Here is a 10,371-nt window from a genome sequence, read left to right as displayed (position 1 = left end):
AATTTTCAGTTCAAAGTGGGTGCAGCAGGTGAGCAAAAACTTCAACCTCCGAAGCATCAAAGCTCGGAACTTGTTCTTGCTCGGCATAAAGCCCACCATAGCTCATGTACGAAAGCCGCTTGTTCTTCGTGAAAACGAAAGACCAAAAGTTTGTCATCACGCCGCGTGAAATATTAAAAGCCCATTTCTTTAATGAATCGTATCTGATTTCGTCGCAGAGAGTGTCGGCTAGTCATCATCTATGAAACGACGGATCACACCGTGTCAGCTTTTCTCGCCGACGAGCTTTCAACGCGGAGCTTTTGAACTGAATTTCATACGGTATATGTATAACGGGTGATCCAACGGTTATGTCGAAAGATTAACATAATGAAAACACGTGTTTTATGAGCGAACATCGGATATATTTGAAAGTTTGATTGCATAGAACAAAATACCAAGAGCAATCCGTCTTCGTTCACCGGTTTAATCATCTGAATGTTATGATTTTTTTTATTTAAATTCAGGATACAACAAAACGGCATTACATTCATGCAAGTAACGTGCAAGTAGCACTGAGTAGCAAAAAGAACTACCGGAGCGGAGACTAATTAATCTTTACTAAGTTTGACTCACTGAATTCGAACATGACAATGATTTTTGTTGGGTGGCTCTTGTTTAAGAGATATGAGCGTTTAAAAGATGGAAAATTCAAAATATATGTAGTTATTCTGTGCAAGAAGTAAAAATAGTAAGATATTTTTTCTATCGATTGTGATTTTTTATTGTTTTGAAATACTTATCTAGCGAATTTTAAAAGTAAAAGATATACCTTTTTTCCGTAATATTATGTAATATAACCACGTTTATAAGAATTGGTTTTTTACAAACCTCCTTTACTTACGATTACAATTCAGGAAAAAATCCGATCCGATCCAATCGTTTTCATACTTTGCCATATTGCTCATTTTGGTCATCAATATAAGTAAATGGATCCTCCGCCATTACGATAGAGATAAAATATCGTTAAGACGCGTTTTTTAGTTTGCAAATTTTAAATCTGGGTTACTATGTAGTCTTTAGTTTTATACATAGATGGTGGTAGTAAAATAAAATTATTGGTATTTTTATTCAAAAATACCAATAATTTTTATTCAAAAATAAATAATTAAGTAAATATTTTATATACAGGTAGATATTTTTTTGTTTTATCGAAACGTACTAATTTGAACGGTAAATCATTTTAAATTACAATACGAAGTGTTCTAGGCGGACAGCTTGGAATTAATAAATATTCAGATTGAAAACCGGCTCTTAACGTGGTAAAGTGAAAAAAAAATGGCGAAATTAGCTCATAACGTTACGGAAAAAAGTGTAAAAGTAATATATTTTTGACTTTTAAAATTCGTTAGATAATTAATTATACGTATAAAGCAATATAAATAGCAATCGATAGAAAAAAAATATGTTACTATTGATTTCAATACTGACTTTTGGCACAGCTAGATTTTGAATTAAAGAATTGTCATATTCGAATTCAGTGGGTCAAACTCAGAAAAGATTGATTAATCTCCGCTCCGGTAAGTAAAAAACGTGATTTTTTGTTGCCCAGTGTAATCAATGTCCACTTAATTGCGCTCAAAATTTTGTGATCACATTAATTGTACATAGGAACAGTGAGGTCAATAGGTCCCTTAGATGATGGGATTTAAATCTTTTTCATCGGTTTCTTTGAGACTAATGTCTACTAGAACATATCATACATGTGTATACGGTATTTTTTTCACGCATTATTTGAATAATTAACATAATGGACGTTGATTACCCGCATATCGGATGTCGTATGGCTTGTGTAAATTTTAATATTTGAACAAGGTTTTCGGTGTATTTGCAATGAAAGATATTGAAATTGGCATGATTGCTCACAAAAGACAAATAGAGGGTGCGTCGCTGAAATGCTGTGTATTATTTCTTAAGATTATCGATCGCCTTCAAACAAAAGAACACTCTCTATCGAGGAAATTGTCTGAGAAATGATGAAGCAGCAATATTTTACTCTCGAGATGTCTCTCAACATTTTTTTTTATTTTTAACAAACGAGTCGGATTGTAAAGAAAAGCACATTCTTTCATTTTCAATTTTATCTATAATAAAACAAAACATCTTATACACCGATATCAACGTATGTATATGATTCGATATTAAATATTATTTAAAATCAATTTTAGTCATCAAATTATATACATAGTTGCTATGATACAGCATCTGAAATTCTTATTTTTATATATAACTAAATTCATTATCACTTCCTCTTTCTTACAAAAAGTTACTGGAAACCACTTGAGAATTCATTTCCTAAAATAATATATTGCAAAATATGTGTCAAAAGAGAAAAGGCAACACTCGAAATTCAGCACATTTTTTTTCTTTCACAGTAAATAATTTCATCATACCATTTTCCTGTTTTTCCCTAGAGTAGTTGCATGTAGCATCGAAGAAAATTCTTTGCATTAACATTTTACCATACTATAAAAGTACCAAAAAAATGGTGTAAACATATATACGAAAATTCATCTCAAATTTTTATTATTTTTCAAGAAATATTGGAAAAATATATATCCCGTTCCCGTTCCCGTTCCCGTTTCAAGTGATGGTTGGAGCTCTACTAACGTCTCCAACGCCGTGTCGTCATAAACCAACTAGCAACGTGGTTACAAACGAACACATTTCCTTGTTTACACAATGGCGCTTCAAACTTTTGCGTCAGTAAAATCGTAATTACGAATATTATTATTAAAAGGTTTTTTCCCGTTTTTTTTCACAATAAGCTTCCCGGACATGCATACAACAAATCCTGAAAGTTCGATCGTAATCGGTTGAGTGGCTTAGGAGCCTATACGAGGCAAATAGACAGACAGACAAACAGAGAAACAGACGTTCAATTTTATATATGTATGTATATATGTATTATAAATATGCTATTTATAAAATCTCATGAGACGGCGAACTAAAGCAAAATGTGCTTAGATTAAAGTACGTAAATATCTTATTGTAATCACCAAGGTCTTTCACTAATTAGTTCTATTATATTCTGGTTAACAGAATGATATTTTGGGAATATAAGCTTCTTAGTTCTGTATAAATAGTCCTATTATACATAATATTGAGAAGCAGCATCAACGTCAACAGCCCAATCAATGTTTATGTACGAACATGTACAGAACCGAACAATGCACTATATATGTAGAGCTGTATGTTCAAGAATTGTAGATCGAACAATAATACATTATAAAATAAAGTTTTCTCGTATCGAATGACGGGTTATCGATATAATAATTTAACATATCACTACAAAAAGCAGACATCGGTCTGGCACACACAAAAGGGTCCTTTTGTAAGACCGGCCCAATAAAGTTAGATTGTGGCTCATCCGGCCCCCAGTGCTGAACGCTGGGTTCGATACAACCCAAAGATACTACGTCTCTGATAAGTTTACTACATACTAATAAATACTTCTCGACTGATTTATGGCAAGTGTAGTGCGAGCTAGCACACGATCGGGAGGGGAAACTGCGCCACTTCTCACTATTGTTATCGTAGCGTATGAAAATCCACTCGTATAAGTGATATTATTGTATATTTTGTTAATTGCCGGAATCTATTCACGTTATATGCGTACATCTCGGTAGATGTGTATATACAGCCTGGGACTAAAGTATTTGCATAGTTGCTTACTAGTTGAGAAGTCATGGGTTCATCTTGCGAATCAAGTTGTAATCTTTATACAATTTTCTTGATGAGTACGTCTATCGTAGTTGGCATGATCGGGATGATTAGAAAATTTAAATCAAACGTTGATTTACAATATTGTTGAGATGGAACCTTTATTTATTATATTTAACACGTTACCATTAAGCCAGCAGTATGGCTTAATGGTGGCGTGTATGTTTAGCACCAAGTGATCAGTGAGTTCGATCCGCCATACTGCTGGTTAGATTTGGGGGTATTTGTTACTCCAAATCGGTCGTTTCTTATCAGAGTTTGCCAATTTTATCTGATCATTGTTGAAACGGTTCCTCAAAATCGGCAAAAAATCATCTTTCCTGTTGTCACAAATCTTCTGTATTTATTGTGTGTATAATTTGTAAAAATTATGTACAAAATCTAAATCCATTAACAATAATGGATTAATTATGTAATTAATTGTTATTTCGTGTTCTTCAGCTTCTGGAAATACAGTGATTTATGTAATAATGAAATGGTGCATTGTTTATAATTAATTGTCCAAGAAGGCGCTTCGGGGTCTTCCTGTCAAACCTTCCTGGTATATATCTATGTAAAAATAAAATAAAATAAATAATATATACCAGCGGCGTGCATTAGTGGTTAGCATATTATTTATTTATTTAATTTATTATTTTAAAATAATAACAACAATAAAATGACCAGTGTGACCTGACAGGTTGCCCCAAAGCGTCACACCGGTCATTATGCTTTCGAGCAGAGTGGTCATGGGTCCGAGTCCCACTAGAGTCCTGCTGCTGGCCAGATTTTGTTTTGTGCCTCCAGGTTTGCCAATTTTTCTGATTTTCATTGAAACAGTTCCGTTAAAATTGGCATCTTCTTTCCTATTTCTCTTGTTCCCATGTTATCCAACGTCTTGAGGTTTGCCAATTTGCTTATTATAAAATGGTGCAAAAATTTATATATAGATATCACTGTGGATGTTTGTATGAACTCGCAATGTATATAATGCTTATGTATATTGATTGTATTGTATTTGTATAGATATGTAAGCACTCGTCACTTTGGAGCAATCTGTAAAGGCGAGTGTTCATGTTTTATGAAATAAAATAAATAAAAAATAAAATAAAATAGAAAATACCAAAAATCTAATCTGTGTATGTATAACCAATGATATATGTAAATCATTCCCACTTTTTTTAATGTTCCGCTTCAAAAAGAAAATAAGAAATCATTAGAGATGAAAACCTTTTTCAAGATACCGACATCATTTGAAAAATGGCACAAATTTTCAATTGGAATTGGATTCAAAGTTCAAGAATAGCATTCAAACGGAAAATCGATGAATTTCAGTGATAATGCTAAGGAAAATGATGAACATGTTCAACAACGTGCTGAAATCAATTGAGTGTCATCATATTCAAAATATGACTTTATACATAGATATATCGAAATTGTATTGTCAATGTATGTATGTATGTTTGGTTTACATTAGCAAGTGAATATTCTTCTATCAATTAAACCTTTAATTTTCAAGTTACCAATCATCTAATTGCTCGTGCCCCACCCTGTATATAATATGTTCGTCTGAGCCGGTGTGCTCCAAAGAAATGATTTTGAAAGCTCGAAACTAATGGATTTTTAATTGCGCACGCGGCGAGTCGCAATTTCCTGTCGAAATTCTACGCCGCTGCACAATTTCGAGTGTTAAATTGAAAATTAGATCTTAATATGTATATTATATTAACATGTATATGTATATTAATTCTAAAGTTCGCGTATATGGAAAGTGAGCGTAATTCTATTTTTATATGCAAATTTAAATCGCAAATTTAAATACCAGGAAGGCCTTACAGGTAAACCCCAATGCGCCTTCCTGGCCAATTACAAACAATACAGCATTTTTATTATACAAGTCGCTGAATTACGAGACATCTATTAATTGTACATAAATTTTATTATACATTAATCATACTCAAATAGTGGTGACATAGTAGGTAGGAAGATTTTTAGCCAATTTTTAATTGGGAGCCGTTTCAACAATGAAATCAGAGAAAATTGGCAAACTCTGATAGGAAACGATTGACCTGGTTTCACAAATATCCAGGTCTGACCAGCAGCACTACAGATATACTCTTTTCAATCGTGGTCAGCTCATGGGATCGAACCCGGTGCCTCTCGGTGCTAGGCAGAACCTTAACGACCGAGCTATGCTGCTGGCTATATATGTATATATAGTAATTTTTCAATGGTTATAGTTGTTTTTAAATGTGAATATTCTAAGCATTTCAAATTCCAAAAAAATAGTAGAAGATAATGCAAAGATATGTACGCAGTAATAATATATGAAGTTTTATGATAATGGCAAAAATTCGAACTTAAGATTTTGATTGATTCGAACTCAGAATCGATCACGGATTACGTTTTCATGATCTAAAAAAAATATGTGTGTATGTGTGCGTATTTGTGTGTCTGTGTTTGTTAGTTTTTGGATTCAATCTTCCAAGCCGCTCAATGAGACTAGATATTAATTTTATACAATTATATTTTTTAAATATTTTTATACCCGCCGAAGTAGTATTTTTACCCAGAAAACCGAGGTTTATGTTTTTCTCAGAAACCTTTCAGTGAATTAAACTTAAATTTTATATCTAGAAGAAATTTGTTGCCTATACTTCTTATATTCCTCAAATACAAAGTCGTTGGTTGGTCAGATCCGTTTTAATTGTAAAATTGATCATGTTACTATGCATACATTCTAAAGTTTCAGTCCAATCAATGTAACGTTTTTGGATATTTGTAAAATAATACAAAGGAAAATGTAAAAAAAGCTTACATATGTACATACATACATATCATATTTTACATGTTTTCCACCTCAGTGAGCGTATGTTATCAGAGACTATTTTAATGTATCTGTCTTGTAGTTTGCTCTCATAATTAGTTTTATAATTGTGTGTGATGTATGAGTGGAATTTTGATCTTCTCTGTTCCAATTAGGATTCGCAAGAATGTTCTGTATTTACGACTGGTTCTTATATTTTGGTATTCCATACTATTATGTACATACATTTGTATTTATTTGTTATTTTTGGTTCGTTGGTTCGTAGACAACACATTCGATTTTTTTTTTCGATTAATAGGCGCCGATTTGATTTTTTTCAAAGGATTTAAAGTCCCCAGGGGCGAAGGCGCCGGATTCTGGTATACATATAATTTCGAAAGAGACTGAGTATATATGTTTTTTTGTTTGTCAATTTAATAAAAAAAAAACAAATGAGTATTCAAATAAATTTATATAAAATATACTATTAGATTAGTCATGTTTAAGCGGTTTATATTACAAATGCCGAGCGAAGCCGGGTAAAACCACTAGTAAAGAAATAAACATATCAGGAGAGGTTAAAGCGATCGATTAAACACTTTACTCTTTGTATAATAAATTATACTTTTATATGCAGACAGAGTTTTATACATTTCAATATATTTACTGTCTCCGAAATAAGCATTCGGAATTTAAAATCAGAAAAAAACCAATTTAAAACCGAGCATGTAATAAAACAGATTCGAACATATTGCTTAACACACATCCATTGCTTACACACATACTCATGTGTGCACTTCCGCTAATCCAGAATCTCTCCATTTAAAATTAAACATCTGTAGACATACTTACGTAGCTGGTAGAAATTGCCTCGATTTGCGAGGGTAGTTGAAATCGAGTCGTACGTACCATTTGTGGACCGAAGAGGCTTCAAAGCGAAGTGTTTCGACGCGATGCTCCGGTTTTAGGTTCACAACAGTTGTGGTGCAACCGCACCGCAGATCTGTTTGCGCATTCGCCGAACAAACGCACGTCATCATGAAATTAATCCGCAATGCAAATAACGGAGCACTCTCTACGTACAGTTCATTAAATTGGCCTCTGCTCGTACCCTGCAGAGAGAGAGAGAGAGAAAGAAGAGAGAGGGGGCTGTTACTGCACTCGTAGACCGGCGAATTCCACCCCTGCCAAATTTTAACATTCGCATGGTGAATTTTCAATTCACCACTACGTTGGAAAATTCTTCGAAAAGCATCCGAAGATTTGGAGATTCAGTTTGATTTGGTCAGTGATCAGAATTGATTGGAAAATTTCGTATCATATTATTGAATATATGTACATAGTACATGTATGAAGCATACATAGGTGTATGTATATGTATGTATATTGGCATATCAAATAATTTTCCAATTACGTAACCAAATCAGTTGATACCAGAAAACAAGTTGAAATAGTATATGTATACTGATTTCATGAAGGCCTTTGATCTGGTGGACCGTAGTATTTTATTTGTTAAATTAATACGTTTTGGCTCATATATAAAATGGTGTGATGCGATTTCTTGAAAATTACTTTGAGAATCGGAGGATATTTGTCTATTATTACCACAATTCCTCAAAGGAATTTACTTCACATTCTGGAGTGCCTCGGGGGTCCAATCTGGGGACATCTTTTTTTTTTGCTCACCAACAATGTACATATTATACATACATAACACAATATAATCCGAGATTAATAATAATTAATAATAACAATAATCCGAGATTAGTGTTACAGACAGGGATATGGAAGGTTTTAATTAAGAGGTATCTAGGGTATCTTCTATGGTATGTTTTACTTCGCTAATCGTTCAGGCAATATTCCTACATTCTTCAGATCGGTTTTAAGCTTTGCCATTTTGCGCGGTTTGGTCACCAAATCACAAATCGCTTCCGATAGTTTGATGGTGAAAAATAATCGTAATGAACACGCTTAAGAACGCAAAATTTTTGGAGACGATGACATTTAGTGGCCAGTAGCTAGGCTCTCAATATATTTTAATATATTTTTACTTCACTAATATTTAATTAAAGGTTATATAATAAATGTTACAATGTTTATAATATAATTCTGATATATGTATGTACCAGTGGCGTGCGCTGAAATTCTCTTTATTTTTGTAGTACAGACTTACTTAATGTACACGAATAGGATACAAGAGGTACAGCCTGTTCCTCTTGTATCCTGCTCGTACACATTAAATAAGGCTGTACGACAAAAAGAGAGAGAATTTCAGCGCACGCCACTGGTATGTACATACGTATGTACGTGTTACGGTCAAATTTTAAACGCTAAATTCTGACAGCTTGGATTGATCTTGTATTTACTCGTAATCATTGAGAAGATCGAATTCATTTTTAAATTATGACCGGGATTTGAACCTACGAACTCTCTATTAGTCATTAAGCTATGCTGTGGATCAATCTTATCTGACTTTGTATAATTAACGCAATTTTTAAACAAATTAACAAAAATATATATATAAGATCTTTGTTATCTATGTAATCAGTATTCAATATTGTATTATATTTAGATTGGTATCGGCATTTTGAATAGGGAAATTTCAAATGATTAAATTTTAATGCGATATTCATTCACATTTTTTGCAGTAAAAACAGTTTTTTTTAACGAAGTTGAGATTGAAGAGTTAGTACTAAATTATTATATTTACACGGTTGTGTCATCACACCACAATTGAAAAACTTGTTTATATAATATTATATTAAAAGTACGTAAACATAACCACTCATCCGATATCAAAATAATCATCTTCTCACAAATTACACACATTTTCAAAGTTAAAAAAAGCTTTCAATTAATAAGGTAATATTCATTTGAATAATAACCGCAAAAGCTGTTTTTTCTTCAAGATAATTTCAATAACTTTGGAAAAACCGAAAAAAAAACACCTGACTATTGAAAATAGAAGCACAATTGTTGATACTGATTTCAACTATATATTTATATATTATATGTATAACTAGTGATGTGATCGATGAAATATCATTACACGGGTTATGGCATATTAATTATTCAATAAAATAATATTAAAAGTGACAAAAAATATTAATAAACAAAATTCATTATTAAATGAATTGAATTGCAAAATTGTTTGAATAGACTAAATAAAATAAAGAGCTCAATCCGTGGGTCAACGTTGTGGAACATTGAATTCAATGAGCAACTCCAGTCATCAAGTGACTAGAGTTGCTCAAAAACGAAGCATTCTTTTCGAATTGATTGGGGAATCGGAACTAAAATTGGAAACGTGAATCAGAATAGAAATCGGAACTGAAATTGGAATCGGGAGTCTGAATTGAAATCGGAATCAAGAATTGGAATTGAAATCGGAATCGAAATCAAATGTGTCATATGTTCGATTCGCATTGCGGTCGTATTTTTTTTCAAATACATACATTCAAATTTCAAATAAAAAGTATATTTAATTGTTTAATATGAAAAAAAAATCAGGTTCACACCCTTGCTTAATAAAATTAAATAAATTATATAAAGACAACTGTAAAGAAGCCGTATTTCAATTTGTAATACAAATTTAAGCCATTTCAGTCTAATAGCAGCATTCGGAATGGCAGCACATTTCCATCGGCGTATTTGACATGGTTCATCGAAATCGTGAAATTAATATTTCACATTGGAAATGATTGCTCTGTGATTAGCCGTGACTTATACGAGGGGCATACACAAACACAAACCTAATTACGAAACTGTCAATTCGACCAAATTACGAATGAATATTTCACGACATATCGATTCGAAACAAAAAA

The sequence above is a fragment of the Arctopsyche grandis genome, chromosome 13, assembly GCF_051622035.1.
Source record: "Arctopsyche grandis isolate Sample6627 chromosome 13, ASM5162203v2, whole genome shotgun sequence".
Lineage (NCBI taxonomy): Eukaryota > Metazoa > Arthropoda > Insecta > Trichoptera > Hydropsychidae > Arctopsyche > Arctopsyche grandis.
The sequence above is the reverse complement of the archived record's forward strand: the minus strand, read 5'-3'. Positions refer to the sequence as shown.